The 18,477-nt window shown below is 40.9% G+C and overlaps 1 protein-coding gene across 1 annotated transcript in view; it reads right to left on the bottom strand.

Moving 5' to 3' along the window:
• Nucleotides 1–15,397, bottom strand: part of LOC141569587 (endogenous retrovirus group K member 7 Gag polyprotein-like) — a 134,134-nt gene extending 118,737 nt beyond the window's left edge. The window contains exons 1-2 of the mRNA XM_074323324.1: nt 15,295–15,397; nt 432–534 (exon numbers count right to left, since the gene is read on the bottom strand). The gene's annotated coding sequence lies outside the window, so the exon portion shown is untranslated. The remainder of the gene's footprint in view (nt 1–431; nt 535–15,294) is intronic.
• Nucleotides 15,398–18,477: the final 3,080 nt, after the last annotated feature.

Below are 18,477 nucleotides of genomic sequence, written 5' to 3'. Positions count from 1 at the left end.
TCTGCCAATGCCATACATCCACTCTGGGTAGTTACTTTAGCCACTGATTATATGCTTGTTCAGAATTAGTTCAATAAACAAAACCATTATAAAATGAATTATAGCATTTGCTCAGCAGTTTATATTATACAGCAGTGACAATTATGTACAGACCTTACTGCAGCATGGAATTGATGTGAACTTCCATCCTTTCCACACTAAGGGATTGGTGAAGCCCTGAGTTACTTAGTTGTAAAGTGTGTCAATCCTAAAATTAGACACTTTGCTTTCTCTTGTTCTCTAGGTGGCTGGGCTGACCCTGGGCCCCTCGTCCATTTCTTGCTGCATCCCACTGAGCCAGTCATCTCCCTGTATCAGTACACATTCAAGGGTAAGCATACCAGTCCTTATATCCTCACATTCCCAGTCAAGAAAGTAGATGAGAAACAAACCTTATTAGCTGACAAGTTCAGGAATTTCTGCTCTGCTCCTCCTCTGGCCTCCTGCGACTGTGCTTTGAGCCACTTTGTTGTTCATTAGCACCTCCAATATGCACTGTGCAGGGATGGAGAGAGAAGGTGACGATCAAATTAGTCAATTTGGCTTCTAATTAATAGCTCTAGCAAAAGACTTGGTGGAGGGTTTGCAACTAATGGCTAAAATGAGAGGAAATCATCCATGTTATTCCTACTCCTGATTCCCAAGTGAGCAGAAGGCTGGCTGATTGCCTCTTTGCTAAGTAGTATCCTGAGGGTTTGAATGCTTTGTACAAATGCCTGCCTTAGACTGTCTATGACAGGAAACTAATCACTTGGCTGGGATTAAATGGATTTGCTAGTTAAGTGCAAAAGACAAAATAGATTTAACTAAATCCCCCCTCCCACTTAAATGACTTTAAAAATTTGTTTTCGGTCTTATGGTTTTATTTTGTTTCTTTTTTGTTCTATTAAAAAGACATGGTTTTTGGGAGTAGGGTGGGCCTGAAAATAAACAGGTAAAAAACTATGTAAACAAATACAGTCCTTTTAGATAGTAGTAAGGGCTAGGAAAGAAATAAGGCAGGATTAAGAGTCAATGACTGGATTGGGACATGATGGTATTTTAGAGAAAGTAGTCAGAGAAGACCTCTTGAAATGACATTTGATCAGAGACCTGAAGGATGAGAAGGGGAGACTTTGCGAGAATCTGGTGAGAGTACATTCCAAGCAGAGGAGTGGCAAATGTAAAAGCTGTGAGACTACATAAGGAGCCACAGTTAGAATGAGACCTATGTGATTGAAACAGTGAACAAGGGGAAGAGTGTTAAGAGACTAAATTAGAACTGTGGATAGAGATCAGAGAATAGAGAGTCCTGAAGGCTCGAAGGGTTTTGGGTTTGACTCTAAGTGCAGTGGGAGTCACTGTCAAGTTTTAAGCAGTGAACTGGTATAGTCTCATTTATGGTTTATCCTGTCTGTAGTGTTGCGAACAGATAGTAGGGCAGGTAAGAGTTGAAACTGGGGGACTGTTAGGTCTTCGAATGTTAGAGACCTTGACTTAATGTTATGTCTCTGAATGTTAGGTCTCAGAGACCTTGACTTACAGAGAGAGCCATGTAGGCCCCTGGGGGCCTAGATCCTCCCAGTCTTGGGGACGCCCAGTCTGTGAGTGATCTCTCATGCACTCGTGGGGGTTGAACACTGGGATTTGGGACACCTCATCCCTTTGTTCTACCCTTAATAAGAGGCTCCTTCCTCACCCTTCTCACTCCATCTATTTCAACCCTGGGGACCTCACATTCGGTCCCTGCCAAATCTACACCTCTCGGTTATCTCCTCCACTACTTACACGCCCTCGGGCTCAATTTACAGGAGATCCGACCCACATGACTTATCTTTTACTATAACAGTGCCTGACCCCAATATAACTTCTGTCACCGCAACAGAAAGTGGCCAGAAATTCCCTATGTCCAGGACTTCTTTACTCTTCAAGCTCAACCCTCCTTCTGCCAAACCTGCAATACTTTCCAAATTCTCCTAGCCCACTCTAAGCATTCTCCTCCTCCAGATAAAACTCCCTCGTTTGACCCAGCTAACGATCAGGCCCCTCTTCCTCGGCCCCACGCCCTACTACCCTCTCAGCCTAAACTTTCTCCCCCAAACTCCAGCTCCTCATTTCAGGAGGATTTACTTCCGTAAGTACTAGTTTATGTAACTTATTAGTTTTATTTGCCTCTGGTCTGTCTTTTCTATTTTCCTTTTCCTTTTCTGTGTCTTAGACACCAAGCTGATCAGGAGCTCTGTTCTATACCTTCTATGAGCCCCCTAAATCGTGTATTTAAAATTGGTACACCAACTCTGTTTTCAGGAACTTGACAAAAGTAAGTCTTAAAACATTTCTCTAACTTTCAGTAACTTTCAAAGTCTCAGAGATAACCTCAAATGTAAACAAAGGGCTGCTGCAGCCTCCACTTGAGGCTGAGGTAAAGGAAGAGAAAAAAAGAGGCACTTTTAAACCCAGGCGACAAGCCCCCCCACTCCTTATTACAGCCTCCTGAAGTTATAAGACAACTATAAGATCTTAGGTCCTCTCTACAGTTGTTGGTGGTTCTGTTTATGTATATAGTCTCTAAGGTCTATACTTGTCTATGTTTTATTTATATTATAATGCTTTTACCTCCAGATGGTATTGCCAGTTTATAATATTTGATTGGCTAAAAATAAGAGATTAAGTGCTTATATTAATTAAGATAATAAAAACGATCTCAACTACTTCTCCAGATCACACGATCTAAGGAAATATTTGATACTAAGGTTGTTTTCTTGGTTTTACTAAGTTGTGTTAAATGATAAAAAGTTATTAACTATGTAGGTATTTCAAAATAAGAAAATACTGAAATATCAATTATTAGATAGGTCTGCGTTTATCTATTTCGGCTTATCACAGGAACATTAAAAGATAAATTAAGATCTGTTAATGACTATATCATGTATTTAATTACAAGAGCCTATGCTTTTGAAGGTTACAAAATATATTCCTCTATTTACCAGGGAAAGTGCTCATTACTTGTTTTTGGTTATCAGTAAAAATTAAGATTGTAAACTAGTACAAAATTCAAGTTCGGTTTTCTCTCTCTGATAATTAAGACAAAGTTTATTAGACTATTGGTCCAGTACTAATATAAAAAAGGTTTTCTCCTAAAAAACAAAGATTATATATGTCATCACAATAATTTCTATATTCTAGGACTACTGGTGTTCATGTGCCCTTCTCATGTCAGATATAACCAACTATACAAGAAATAATTTAACTGTTTTTACCAAAAACCTAGATAAGTTAGGGTAAATTCATTAAGCTTGGCCTAATATTTCCCCTCACCTGACACCAAATTATAATAATTCTGACCCACTGTTACATCTTAATAAAAAGCCACAGAATCTACAAAAGGCCACGAAATGTGTTTAAATATCTTTAACAACCAAGGCGGGAAAGACAAATAATAAAAGAACAGTGATACTAGAGACAAGGCCAGACACAGGAAAGATTTTTGGCCGCAGTTACAGACAACCCCTGTCTGAAGCCACCTCAGGGCACCCCAGAAACTCCAGAAGAGGAAACGCCAGGCCACTGGACTAAGTAATGTCCTAGTCCTCCAAACCAGCCGTGCCCCCTGTACAAACTAAAAGGGCACTGGAGGAGAGTTTGCCCCCTGTTCTGAAGGGAGCAGGGACCAACTCCCTCCCCACAAATGGCTGTGATCACTGTTGGGCCTGAACTTCCCAGCAGCTCCCAAGCTGTTCTTATCACAGGGGTGGAAATGTGGGTGACCCTTGACGTGACAGGTAAGCCTGTTAATTTCCTGATTAATACAGAAGCCATTTATTCTTTCTTGACCACTCACTCTGGACCTATTTATTTCCTCTAAAACCTACTTGGTTGTAAAGATAAAAGCCCTAAATTTGGGCTCATTTTACTCAGCCTATTCCTCACCATTGGCCTATGCATCAGGAAAAATATAAAATAAACAAATCAGACTTAAAAAGGAATCTAGAAAATGATTTGTCAGCAGACCTCTAAGCCCTAGCTCTAATTACTTTAGATTCTGACCCCAACTCTGTCATTTTCTATATTATTAACTTGGGAAAAGGACAGTTGTCACTCAAAATATAAGGACTGGCACCTCTCCTAGGCCGACTCCTCTACACATTACAGCCCCTTAAAGTCTTAAAGTTGTACAGTGGGGACCAAGTACTGTTAAAAGCCTAGAAGGGGAAGGGTCTCTAACAGCCAGTTAACTCCTAAATAGAAGGGACTCTTTGCAGTTCTCCCAAACACCCCAACGACTAATCAGGCTGCAGAGAGTCAGCAGCTGGGTCCCCTTTCCCTTCCAATCAAACCTGTTTTATTAAAGTCTCCACAGGACTCCCCCAGAAAAAAGACTATTGCTTCTGTTCCTGTGAGTCAACTGAAGACCTTAAGCTCCTCTTTGAACAGACAGACAAGTCACTCTCCCAGGATGGATAACCACTAATAACTAACCCCAGACTCCTGGAGCTGCTCTTAATATCTTTATCATAAGAGCTCCAGTTTCCCTCTTTACTTACACCCCCCTGGGATGCCCTTCTTAATCTTAAGGACCCTAGTTATAGTCCCTTCTCTCACCTTTACATGTTCCTCTTCTCAATATCCTTGGGCTACTTTTATTTGGACCGTGCCTTTTTAACCTTCTTATTGAGTTTATCTCTTCCAGAATCGAGTCTATTAAGCTACAGATCACTTTCACACAAGGCTTTTAGCCCATCCCTGTGAGCGACTCTGTGACTACCTTCAGCCCCTTGGATCAGGACTTTAACTGCCAGCTCAACGCCCCTAACTTAGTTCAGTCCATAGACAAGGTTGCCCAAATTTTGGGGGCCCAGTCATTCCACCATCCCCCATTCCTCAGGAGGATCCAACCTCAATCTTCCTAGCCTTCTTGGCTTATCCACGGAGGACTGACAGAGCCCAGGGCCCCCAGCTCCCTCCCACATCACAGCAGCGGAGCCCAGGGTAACTCTTCACGTGCCAAGAAAGCCAATCTCCTTCTTTATAGACACAGGGGCCACCTACTGTGCCCTCCCCGAAATTTCAGGGCCTCCTCGTCCCTCCCACATTTCCATTGTTGGGGTTCACTGCCTTGTCTCATAGCCTGTAACTATCCCTGCCCTAACTTGCTCACTTCATAACTCGGGTTTTTACCACTCATTTCTAGTGCTCTCCAGGTGTTCCACTCTCCAAATTCAGAGTCTCCTTTCAATTTCATCTGCCTGACCCTGAACCCATCCTTCTCATGCTCTGTTCCTCCGACACTTCGATACAGATCCCCTTACCTCCATCCCTCGTGGATCCTGTTGTTTGGGACACCTTCACCCCTTCTATCACTTCACACCACTGTCCTGTCAAGATCAAGCTGCGTGATCATCCTCGTTTCCAAACGAATCCCAATACCCCATCTCTCTCACTCACCAAAAGGGCCTACAACTCCTGGCTAGGGTCTTCTCAGGCCTACCCTCTCCACAATCTGTAACACACCTGATACGTCGATGACAGCTCCACCCTTTCTGATGATTGCCGTATAGCTGGTTATGCTATTGTCACCCCCACCACTACCATCAAGACACATCCCCTCCCGTTGGGGACGACCTCACAAAAAGCAGAACTCATTGTGCTCACAGGGGCCTTAACATCCTCCTCACACAAATCATTCCTCAGTTTGGCCTCCCTATCTCCATTCAATCTCATAACGGCCCAGCCTTCATTTTCCAGATCACACAACAGGTCTTGGAAGCCCTTGATAATACACTGGAAACTCCATATCCCCTACAGACACCAATCCTTGAGTAAAGTAAAAAAGCCAACTCCGTCATTAAATCTCATCTCACCAAACTCTCCCTAGAGGTCCAACAACCTTGGACGACCCTCCTTCCCCTCGCCTGCTGCCATATCCATGCCACCCCTTGGGCCCCCACCTTCGTCAGTCCTTTCGAGCTCATGTATGACTGACCTTTCCTACTAGACTACCTTCCTCCTAATAGCTCACCGATGGGAGACTACCTCCCAGCCCTTAGCCTCGTTCAGCAGATCCTTAGGGAACATGCAGACTGCATTCTTCACTGACCCCAAGACACTTTCTCTCTTTCTCTCTCTTTCCCTAGCCCCAGGGATGTAGGTCCTTCTCAAAGACCTCAACCCCTCAGACTTACAACAATAAGGGAAAGGGTCTTTCCGGGTCTTTCTCACCTCCCCCACTACAGCCAAGCTGCTGGGTCACCCCTCCTGCTTTCACTTCTCTAGGCTGAAAAAACAGCTGAACTGCCTGTCCTGCTGCTGCAGGGACCACCCAGGTTCCACAATATGACTGCTCAGTCCTGAGCCCCCCCTTCAACGTCACAAGCTCCCTAAAGAAAAAACAGAAAACAGTGACCACTGCCCCTGCCCCGTCATTGCTGCACGAACCAAACAACCCCAACCTCACTCCCTGCTACGTTGCTCCCACTCAAAATCCTCTCGGTTATCTCCACCTTTGCCCTTAACCTCCGCAGGTCCATTTTAGAGCTCCCTTTCGATGCTTACCTTCAAGAAAACTTTAATTACCCATGGGATTCCATCATCTGTCTTCTCAACCCCAGAGGAGATAAAGCTCCCCATGGTTATCTTCACGATATTATTACTCTTCCCTCTCATAACACTTTCCCTACAATTACCCCTTGTCTCCTCCGGACCCTCAACCTAATTCATCATCTTCCACATACGCCTGCCTCCCCACCAACTGGACAGGCACCTGCACCCTAGTTTTGCTTTCTCCAGATATTCAGCTCTCCCCCAACAATCAGTCTCTACCTGTCCCCACATACACTCTCATACACCAAAAATGGCCGTCTCCCTTATTCCACTCCTAGTGTCACTGGGTGTTTCTGTGGGGCTAGCGACAGGGACAGCAGGGCTAGGAGTCTCCTTTCACCATTTTCAGGCCCTATCACAGGACCTCGCCCAGGCCCAGAAAAACAGAGACCACCACAAGAACCAGTGGGGCTCCTGGTTTATGGTAGCTGGCGCCCTTGGCTTCTCCCCCTCGTAGGGCCTCTAATCATTATCTTTTTGGTCCTAGCCTTCGGTCCCTGCCTCCTCCGCCTTTTCACCCAATTCCTGCAGAGCCGATTCCAGGTGTTCGCAAATGGAGCTGTCAATAAAATGCATCACCTACAACAACATTACCAGCACCTTCCACAATGTCCCTCTCCTCTTCACGCCCCCGTTCAGCCTGAAGCAGCTACAGAAGAGAGATACAACGGCTCCTCTCCTTTTTAATAACAAATAAGGCTGGAATGTTAGGTCTCTGAAAGTTAGGTCTCAGAGACCTTGACTTACAGATAGAGCCATGTCTGCAAGAAAACAACAAAATGTCTGTTGGTCTGCACCTGCAGACAGAGCCAAACTTGCGATAACAGAAAACGCCACAAAACAGCTACTGGCTTGCAGACAGTCAACATTTTCTGTTCAAACAATGCTACCCTGTCAGCACAGCCTCTACAAAACTCTCCTCAATCCCTCCTTCAGGGCTGCAAGTCTCCTTTAGACATGCAGCCCTGGCCGTAGCCATATTTTCCTCAGCCCAATAAACTTTTGTCTCTTACAATAAAAACTTTCTTAACTTGCCTGACCATGTGCGTTTCATGCGTTTCTTTACCGGCTGACCTATCAGAGACCAGTTAGGAGGCTGTTGAAATAAGCCAGGTAAGAGATAAAGTAAGATACTTGGATTAAGGTGGTTAAAGTGGAAATGGTGACACATAGTAGGGATTGAGACCAAATTTTAGGATAGAACTTGCTAATGGATTAGATATTAGGAGTAGGATTGAGGGGGAAAAGAGAAGGCAAGCGTAACTCTTTGGTTAATGGCCTAAGAAGCTGTGTGACTTTGGATAAGTAATTTCATGTCTTTGAACCTGTTTCTTCATCTGTAAAGTGAAAATTACCACAGCTACATTCCATAGTAATTTTTGCATTGTATACTTAACAGATATTAGTTGGAGGCTTCTTACATGTCAGGTGTTTTGCTGTTGTTTTATATTTTTTATCTTCAGTTGGCCTCACAAAGATTCTAGAAGGTTATTAACAGACATTTCCATTCTATGCACAAGAAAACTGATGTGCAAAAATCTGACACTTTGATATTACACTGCAAGTAAGTGGCAGATGCAGAACTTAAATCTGTATCTGTTTGTTTCAAAGCCTGTGCTCTTTGTGGTTAAATACGACCCAAAAGTGTGATAGTGGACTGAACCTTGGAGACACGACTCAATCTTAAGGACCTGAAATGTTATAACTGGGGATCCAAATAGGAAGTAAAACTCCCAAATTATATAGAAAGCAACAAGCCCAGAGGTGCTCTTGCAACCCCCTGGAGCTCCTACTAGGAGACGGAATAGGAAGAAGGCATTATGCTAAAGTTTGCCCAGGTTTGTTAACATTTTTTTTCACTAATTTAAATTTTTTTTTACACTAATTTAATTTTAAACTGAATGTTATTAAACAGATGGGATCCCGCTAGCAGTTCGGTTTGGAAATGCAGAATGTATCAAATGAACTAACCCAATGTACCCCCTGCATATGCATTGTAAATATAGTACAAATATTAAGAAAAGTGGAATTTGAAAATGTGAGAACAGCAAAAATCCCAGAGTCAAATGATGCTAAATATAGGGATTAGATTCTTTTCAAGACAGAGGTTTTTCTATGTATAAACATTGATGTGGAACTTAAGAGAGATAAAAGTAAGGGAGTAGAAGTGTTCAATCAACCAAGTTGGTCTTTATTTACAGAGAAGAAACTTAGGCTTAACACTTTTAAGTTGCCCAACCATTCTTCCAACAGAGGTCCTCTGGCATATATCAAATATATTTTTCTCTTTTACCATATTCTTCCATCTTCTAGAAGACAAAGAGAAGTGCTGCTCAAATCTACCAGAGCCTAGTACTACATAAAATGTGAGACTATGAAAGATCTTAAAAATGACCACATGTGACTTTAGGTCAAGATAGTTGAGTAGGTAAACACTGTGCTTGCCTCTTGTCATGACCACATCAAAATTACAACTAACCTACAGAACAACCATCATTGAAAATCACCTGATGTCTAGCTGAACTGAAGTCCTACAACTAAACATATACAGAAGAAGCTACCTTGAGACTGGTAGGAGAGGCAGAGACACAGAATGGGTTGGTCTCACACGTGGGAAACCTTGAGACCCCAGGAGGGATATCTTGGCTGAGGAGCCAGGGCTGGGGAGAAAAGTTGCCATAACTTTTGGCAGTGAAAACCAGTAGAGCTTAGGGCTGAGTGAGATGAGGGCAGCTGAAGTCCCCAGCATTCCAGACAAAGGGCCCATGCATGGGTTAACTCGCTGATGGCGTCACTCACTGTGAGACCTACTGCTGGGTCAGCAGGTTGAAAAACACCAGGGACATACGGGGATGAACTGAATTGTCTGGCTGCAGGACAAGGGCTGGAGAAGTATCCATTATTTCTTTGTGGAGTCCTCGCCACTCCTGCATCTCCTTTGTGGAGTCCTCCCCACTCCAGACACACAAGCTGCGGCCATATCTGAGTTTCTATCACCCTAACTGACACCATTCCTTAACCCTTCTGTGGTGATTACCTGAGACCCCGCTGCACCCAAATTTCTGGCACATGAAGTGTTTTTTTGGGGCCTTCTTTGTCTCTTGTTATAGCCTTTGTTTTAAAGTCTGTTTTGTCCTGTGTAAGTATTGTTACCCAACTTTTTTTATTTGTTTGTTTCTATTTTCATAAAATATCTCTTTCCATCTCTTGACTTGCAGTCTGTGTGTGTCTTTTGATCTGAAGTGAGACTCTTGTAGGCAGCATATGTGAAGGTCTTGTTTTCCTATCCATTCAGATACACTATGTCTTTTGATTGGAGAATTTAATCATTTACATTTGTAGTGGTTTTTCCATATAAATGGACTGCCTTGGCTCATGCTGCACACTTTCCTAAACTCTCTGAAAGGTTAACAAAACCCAAACAAACAGCAGCATGTGGCTTCAACATGTCCTGTACCACTTGCTGAGCAGCCTCAAGTCCAGCACTAGCAGCACTGAGCCTCGGTTCAAGGCTTGGCCTCTTGAGGCACCTTGAAGCCCAGCCCAGATGGCAGCCATCTGTGGATTGCTTTGTTGCTCATTCCAAGTGGTCCCATGCAAGGCATAGGCTGCAGCTGAACTTGGCCTATGGTGGGACCCCTGGATGTAACACACGGTGGCCAGCTTCATACAAAGCCAGAACATCACCTGGCTTCCTCTGTGGATGACACACCCAAAGGGTATACTGGGCAGGCACCAGAGCCCTGCTAAAGCAAACCCTGCTCTGTAGGGTCAGCATCTGCACAATAGCTCCTCTAATATAGTCCTGGCCAGTTTTCACAACCAATCAACAAAAGGGTCAATCCCTCTTATTGATATACAAAGAGCAACCAAGGCTCAACTACAATAGCAGGGCACACACAACCCACACAAGGGACACACCTACAGCACATGGCTTTGGTGACCAAGGAGACTGTTCCACTAGGCCCCACAGGACACTACTACATAAGGCAACTCTACTAAAACCAGGAGACATAGCAGGCTTACCTAATACATAGAAACCAACACAGGGAGGCAGCCAAAATGGGGAAACAAAGAAACATGTCCCAAATGAAAGAACAGAACAAAGCTCTAGAAAAAAGAACTGAACAAAATGGAGACAAGCAGTCTACCAGATGCAGAGTTCAAAACACTGGTTATAAGGATGCTCAATGATCTCAGTGAGAACTTCAACAAAGAGCTAGAAAACATAAAAATGGAGATAGAAAACATAAAAAGAAACCAGTCAGAATTTAAAAATACAATGCTTGAAATGAAGAATACATTAGAGGGAATCAACAGTAGATTAGATGAAGCAGAAGACTGAATCAGTGATTTAGAAAATAAGGCAGCATACACCGCCCCCCCCAATCAGAACATCAAAAGGAAAAAAGAATCCAAGACAATGAGGATAGTTTAAGGACCACATCAGGCATACCAACATTCACATCATAGCGGTATCAGAAGGAGAAGAGAGAGAGCAAGGGACTGAAAACCTATTTGAAGAAATAATGATGCAAAACTTCCCTAAACTGGTGGAGGAAATAGAGATACAATCCTGAGAAGTACAGAGAGTCAAAACCAAGATGAACTCAAAGAGGCCCACACCAAGACACATTATAATTAAAATGCCAAAGGTTAAAAACAAAGAGAGAACTTTAAAAGCAGCAAGAGAAAAGCAGTTAGTTACCTACAAGGGAGCTCCCAAAAGACTGTCAACTGATTTCTCAACAGAATCTTTGCAGGCCAGAAGGGATTGGCAGGAAATATTAAAAGTGATGAAAAGTAAGGACCTACAACCAAGACTACTCTACCCAGTTAGGCTATCATTTAAAATGGAGAGCTAAAGAGCTCCCCAGACTAGAAAAAGCTAAAGGAGTTCATCACCACCAAACCAGTATTACAAGAAATGTTAGAGGGACGAGGAGAAGGAGGGGGAGAAGGAGGAAGAGGGGGAGGAGGAGGAGAAGGAGAAGAAGAAAAAGATAAAGATAAAAAATATGAATAATAAAATAGCAATAACCATATACCTATAGCAATTACTGTAAATGATTAAATTCTCCAATCAAAAACATAGTGTATCTGAATGGATAGGAAAACAAGACCTTCACATATGCTGCCTACAAAAGTCTCACTTCAGATCAAAAGACACACACAGACTGCAAGTCAAGAGATGGAAAGAGGTATTTTATGAAAATAGAAACAAACAAATAAAAAAAGTTGGGTAACAATACTTACACAGGACAAAACAGACTTTAAAACAAAGGCTATAACAAGAGACAAAGAAGGACCCAGTGATCCTACTTCTGGGTGTTTATGTGAAGAAACCCAAAATACTTCTTTGAGGGGACATGTGCATCCATATGTTCATTGCAGCATTGCTTACAATGGCCAAGGTGTGGAGGCAGCCTGGGTGTCCGTCAATGGAAGAATGGATAAAGGGGAGGTGGTACATATACAATGGAATATTGTTCAGCCATGGAAGGGAATGGGTTCTTGCCATCTGCAGCAGCATGGACGGACCTGGAGGGTATTGTGCTGAGTGGAGTATGTCAGACAGAGAAAGACAGATGCAATGTGATTTCTCTTATATGTGGACTCTAAAGAACAAAATAAACAAACAAAACAGAAACAACAGCAAAAAGAAATGACCTCATGCTCCCCTCTATCTCCAGGCCAGCATTCAAACCATCTCAGAGAACAATCTCTATTACCCTTCTCCTAACATTGTCCAGAGGCAGAGATTTCCCTAGGTAAATACGGCCCTTTGCCTTTCATGCACATTTTCACTTGCATAAATGCTTCTGCCCTGTAATTACTTTCTGCTCTTCTGTGCATTGGTGTGATACAAGACACAGCTAAGAGCATTCCATAGATTGTTAATGGGCAGACATATGGACCCGGGGTTTCAGCTTATTTGTTTGTTAGTAAAAGACTACCCGTTGTCAGATTTAACTGCCTGACTCAGCTTTTGCAAAATAAAAGACAAGGAAAGTGAAAGGATGCTTTGCCTTAAAGTAACAACCCAAAAACCAGTGTTAGATGCTACTTTAGTGGAGATATTAAAGCTACCAGAACATTTGTTGCAGGTAGCAATTTGTGCTTTCTTGGTATCCTTTTGGAGCAATAAACTTGGCAAAATGAAGACAAGTGATCATTTCAGGGCAGAAATAACATCACAGCAGAAGATTCAACAAGGTTGCCTAGGTATTATATTGTATTTTTTCTTCTGAAAAATGAAACACTGTAGTTTAAAAGACTACTTAGCTGCAATTTGGAATTGTGTTAAAGAAACATTCTGCATTTGAGATAAATCAGTCTTCAGGGACTGAATTTTAACTAATGGACAACAAATTTTGGTATAACACAGCATCAACACTATTGGCTAATGAAAAAACGTACTACAAAGGAAAATTATGAAATGGTTTATGGGTTATGTAACCATTCTATATACTATTAACTGTCACCACTGAAGAAAGAATTTACATCCTATAGAATCTTATAAATGATTTCTGGCATGGTGGACATCTAATTTGAGGATGAATTTCTGAATGACTCAAGTTTGTGAGCTTGTTCTTGAGGACACATAGCATTTTAGTGTTTGGCTTGGCTTCTTCACAGTAACTCTCTAGATCTCCAACAGTACACAGGCTAGAGCAGTGAGAAGGCCTAAGGGATATGGTTGCTCTACTGAACTAACTGAGCCTGTAATGGAGAATGCGATCTTAATTTCTGCATCTCAATGTATAGATGAGGAAATTGAGGCCCAGAGAAAGAAAAATCCAGTGCATCTCTCTGTCCCTAACCCCAACCATACATAGGTTGAGTACCTCAGTCTTTCTTGGTCAGTTCTAGTAGACCAATGTGATTTCTCTTATATATGGACTCTCTCTGAGAGTCCATATATTCGAAAACACCTGTTAGGCAAACACTATGGATTCAATAGTGTTTGCCTAACAGGTGTTTTCGACTATTGTCTAGCTTGTTCTAGAAAGTGGGAGGGGAACAAAAGCTGGCATTGATGTGATGGGGCAAGACAAGGCTGAGGAAGAGGAGTGTTTTTCAAAAGTAAGTGGGCAAGGTAGTATGTCCCTTGTTTTAGAGACATTGATTATTATATGTATAATAGACAAATGTGTTATTTTCAAGAATGCAATATTAAGAGTCATTATTTTTTTAAAAATATTTTGTAAGTGAGTAACTTAAAAGGTCAGTCAAGAAACAACTACAGAAACTTCAGAACCTCAAAAGGATCTTAATTTAGAAAAATCTGTTTAAATGTGCAGCACTTTCAACCAGATATTGCAGTGCATGCAAGATAAAAATTTAGATTTACCCTTTCCCCAAATGAAGCCCATCAGTGACTGGGAAATCATAAAATAAAACTTAATTGTCACCTCAGATATTTCCTTTTTCTAAATAAAAGAACAACTTTGAAAAAATTTAGTCCACAAACTTTTTTTAAAAAAAAATAACTGAACTAGACCTCATTTTAAAAAAGACTACCACAATTCTGTTAAAGGTCTCTTCTGATACATTTTTACTACTTTTGGTACTCTCCAAAACTGTAAAGCATGAACAGCTCAGGACTTGAAATGACATTTCACAAAAAACAAAACTAAACAAATAGTAAACAAACATACACAGTATTTTATTCTTACTGGTGTTCAAGAAAAAACAAACTGAAATAAAATAATAATAACAATAATAATAGTAAAGTACAGTTTACATCAGAAAATTTAAAAAAATAAAATGATAATAACTAAGACTCTTGCAGTTAACACAATATTGGGTCACTCAGATTTTACTGGTGGGTAGGGAACTAGGGTACACCCTTTTGGAAAGGTAATTTAGCAATACATCAAGAACCATACAAATACTTTTATTTGACCCACAAATTCTTATCCTGGAAATCTGTCACAAAGAGATTAACTAAAGGAACAAATATATTCTACAATAGGCAATTTTACCCCCTCCGCTCCAGGAGACATTTGGCAATGTCTGGACTTATTTTTGCTTGTCATGAGTGTGAGAATGCTACTGGCAGCTAGTGAGTAGAGGCCAGGGATGTTGCAAAACATCTTATACTGCACAGGAGAGCTGCTCACAGCAAGTTATCATCACTAATACTGAAGTTGGAAACCTCGCTCTAAAGGTGCTCACTGCAGAATTACGTATAATTAGTGACACACTGAAAACAACTTAGATACCCCTCCCCCCCAAAAGACACGGAAATTTAGGATGTGAAGGTGCATCCATCCATCCACTTGATACACCGTTATACAGAAATTCAAAATGTTACAGCATTTTAAATAAAACTTTAAAAAATGCAACAAAAGTGGAATAAAAAAATTCTAGTGCAATCGGAGTCGATTATTTAGTCAATAACAGAAGCTCACTGTCATGTTGTAGATTTATTGAAACAGAATCAGTCTCTTATTCAGATAACATCCTAAACTATCCCAAGGGGATCAGATATGTCTATTCAGGGCAAATGTATCACGGTCATCTTCTCTCCTACTATGATGTCTGGTCTGAAAAAAATGCTGAATAAGTATAAAGACAATGCATCAAATCAAAGAAAACACCCCAAGAATCTTTATGGATTTTGCTGACATAAAATTTATCCCCATCAATTACAAACTGAAAGAAGCTCACCTCATTCAGTCTGTTCAAAGAACCAATTAGCAGTAACTCATCCTCAGCAGGATTCAGGACGATCAATTTCTTGTCATCCAAGTCTGCATGTGTAGGTAGTCCTAGGTCAGAAAGGGAAAAAAAAACCAAAAACAAAATAAGGAGCAACATAAATGGAATGACATCTATATAGTACTGGAAAATAAAGGTGCCCAAACTGAAAACTACTTAGAATGCTGAGTGTGTGTGTGTGTGTGTGTGTGTGTGTGTGTGTGTGTATGTGTGAAGTGTGGCTGGTATTACACTTTTCTGTATTCCTAAATAGAGCATAGGCAATGAAAAAATTATGGTAGTGGGCAGAGTAATGGACCCAAACATGTCCTCATACTAATGCTGGAACCTAGAATATGCTGTTACGTGGCAAGGAAGAATTAAGGTTGCAGTAGAATAAAGGTTGCTAATCAGATGACCTTGAAAGGGGAGATTATCCTGGATTGTTCAGGATGTTATTACAAGGATTTTTATAAGTGAACAAAAGAGACAGGAGAGTCAGAGTCTGACAAGGAGATATGGAAGCAGAGGTTTGAGTGATGTCATTGCTGGCTTTTAAGATGGAAGGAAGCCATGAGCCAAGGAGTGGGGGGAAGCTTCTAGAAGCTGAAAAAGGTGAGGAAACAGATGATTTCCTACAGCTTCTAGAAGGAACACAGCCCACAGACACCTAATTCTAGCCCAGTGAGAACTGTGTTGGACTTCTGACCTACAGAACAGTAAGATTATAAATGTGTGTTGTTTTAAATTACTAACTTTGTGGTAATTTTTTGCACACATAATATTTAACTAATATAATTTTTCCTTTGTAGCTATGTGTGTACCATGTCTGCCCAAGTATATATGTGTTAGGAAAGCTCATGGGTGCAGTTTTACCTTCTGTTTTTCATGAGGGTCCATGCTATAGGAAAATGTGACTTTTTCAAATAATTTTTCTTTCAGTGATTGATTTTGTGATTCCTTTTAAAGTAAGCAGTTCCTCTGGCTTCTGTAACATCCAGAACGCAAATGTGGGGCAAGGATACCAGGAGTAATTTCTTTTTCTTTTTTTTTTTTTTTTTAAGATTTTATTGGGGAAGGGGAACAGGACTTTATTGGGGAACAGTGTATACTTCCAGGATTTTTTTCCAAGTCAAGTTGTTGTCCTTTCAATCTTAGGTGTGGAGGGTGCCATTCAGCTTCACGTTGTTGTCCTTTCAGTCTTAGTTGTGGAGGGTGCAGCTCAGCTCCAGGTCCAGTTGCTGTTGCTAATTGCAGGGGGCACAGCTCACCATCCCTTGCGGGAGTCGAACCGGCAACCTTGTGGTTGAGAGAATGTGCTCCAACCAACTGAGCCATCCGGGAGCTCAGTGGCAGCTCAGCTCAAGGTGCCGTGTTCAATCTTAGTTGCAGGGGGCGCTGCCCACCATCCCTTGCAGGAGTCGAGGAATTGAACTGGCAACCTCGTGGTTGAGAGCCCACTGGGCCATGTGGGAATCGAACCTGCAGCCTTCGGAGTTAGGAGCATGGAGCTCTAACCGCCTGAGCCACCGGGCCGGTCCCAGGAGTAATTTCTGAAGCTCTTTTCATCAAAAGAGAGGTTTCTCTAGTACTTAGAGTGAAGGAAGTATTTATGTTTTGTAATGAAGAATCGAAGGATAAAGCAGGACTAGAAAAATGTATAAATTTTAGAGTCAAATAAATATGAGCTCAAATCTTTGCCATGAATATTTTGAGTGACCAGAGGCAAGGTACTTAACCTTTCTAGATTAAAAGTCACATTGTTACCTACTGGAAAAGTGACCCGCCCACTACAAATCTTGCTGTGGCCTGGACATGTTTAATGTTTGTGATATATAAAAGGGTGTTCTTCCAAGTATAAGGATCTAACAGTAAGATACCATGCACACTCGATCTTTGTAAACATTCATGAGGAACACAGACAGAATAATACGTATATCTAAACTTCAAACTTAACCATAGCTCTCCTTTCTTTTAAACCCTTCAGTAACTTTTATCATCTATAGCAGCAGTTTTCAAAACTTTTCCTTGTAGGGTCCTTTTACACCCTTAACAATTATTGAGGACCAGAAAGAGCTTTTATTTATGTGGGTTGTATCTATCAATATTTACAATATTAAAAATTAAAATAACTGTAATAAACCCATACAAGGTAACATGAATATTTTATGATACATAACTATATTTTTCAAAACAAAAAATAAGCAAGAAGAGTGATGTTGTTTTATATTTTTTACAATTTTCTTTAACATCTGGCTTGATAGAAGAGTGCGTTCACTCTGTTGCACTATATTGCTTTGGTTGAAGTACATAAAAAAAATCTAGCCTTCCCTCGATATGTTGTTGAAAAAGCGTGCATTATTTTATTAGCTTCTTCAAATATTTTTGGTTATTTAATTAATTTATTTATTTGGTACTAAACAAGTGGTAGCTTGTTAAAGGCTTGTTGTAATATGGACTCTTCGGTCATTTTTTGTACTCTGTTTCCTTAAGATTCCTTGGTCTGTCACTTTGAATACATGTTTTATCCAAGCATGATTTTGCCACAACAAGCACCAGTCATTTTAAAAATTTTGATTCACTATCTTATGCAGCTCTCTCTGAATAAATGTCATATTTCATTATAAACATCAAAAAGTCACGTTTGCTATTAGGTTGGTGCAAAAGTAATTGCGATTTAAAAGGTTAAAAATAATTGCAAAAACCACAATTACTTTTGCACCAACCTAATAATATCATCACCAATCTTATCAGAAAACTGTTCAGGTATTAGAAAGCTGTCAAGCTCACTATGGTGAATATAAGCTTTCCAAAATTTTAATTTTCACTAAGAGCTTGAATTTTATCATTGGCAACAAGTACTATCAATTGTTTGCCTTGAAGTGACAGGCTCACTTCATCTATTCTTGAGAAAATATCTGCCAAATATCCATTCAAAATAACCAGTTTGTCAGTCATTCTGTCAAATAAAAACAGTGTTTCATGATTTCCAGTCAAGATGGCTGAGTAGGTAAATGCTGTGCTCCCGTCCTCTCAGGACTACATAAATTACAACTAAATTACAAAACAATCATAATTGGGAATCACCTGAAGTCTAGCTGAACCAAAACCTTACAACTACAAACATTTAGAAGAAGCCACCTCGAGACTGGG

Source organism: Rhinolophus sinicus, chromosome X (assembly GCF_036562045.2).
Source record: "Rhinolophus sinicus isolate RSC01 chromosome X, ASM3656204v1, whole genome shotgun sequence".
NCBI classification, from domain to species: domain Eukaryota; kingdom Metazoa; phylum Chordata; class Mammalia; order Chiroptera; family Rhinolophidae; genus Rhinolophus; species Rhinolophus sinicus.
Note: the sequence above shows the minus strand (reverse complement) of the source record. Positions and strands in the feature narration are given on the sequence as shown.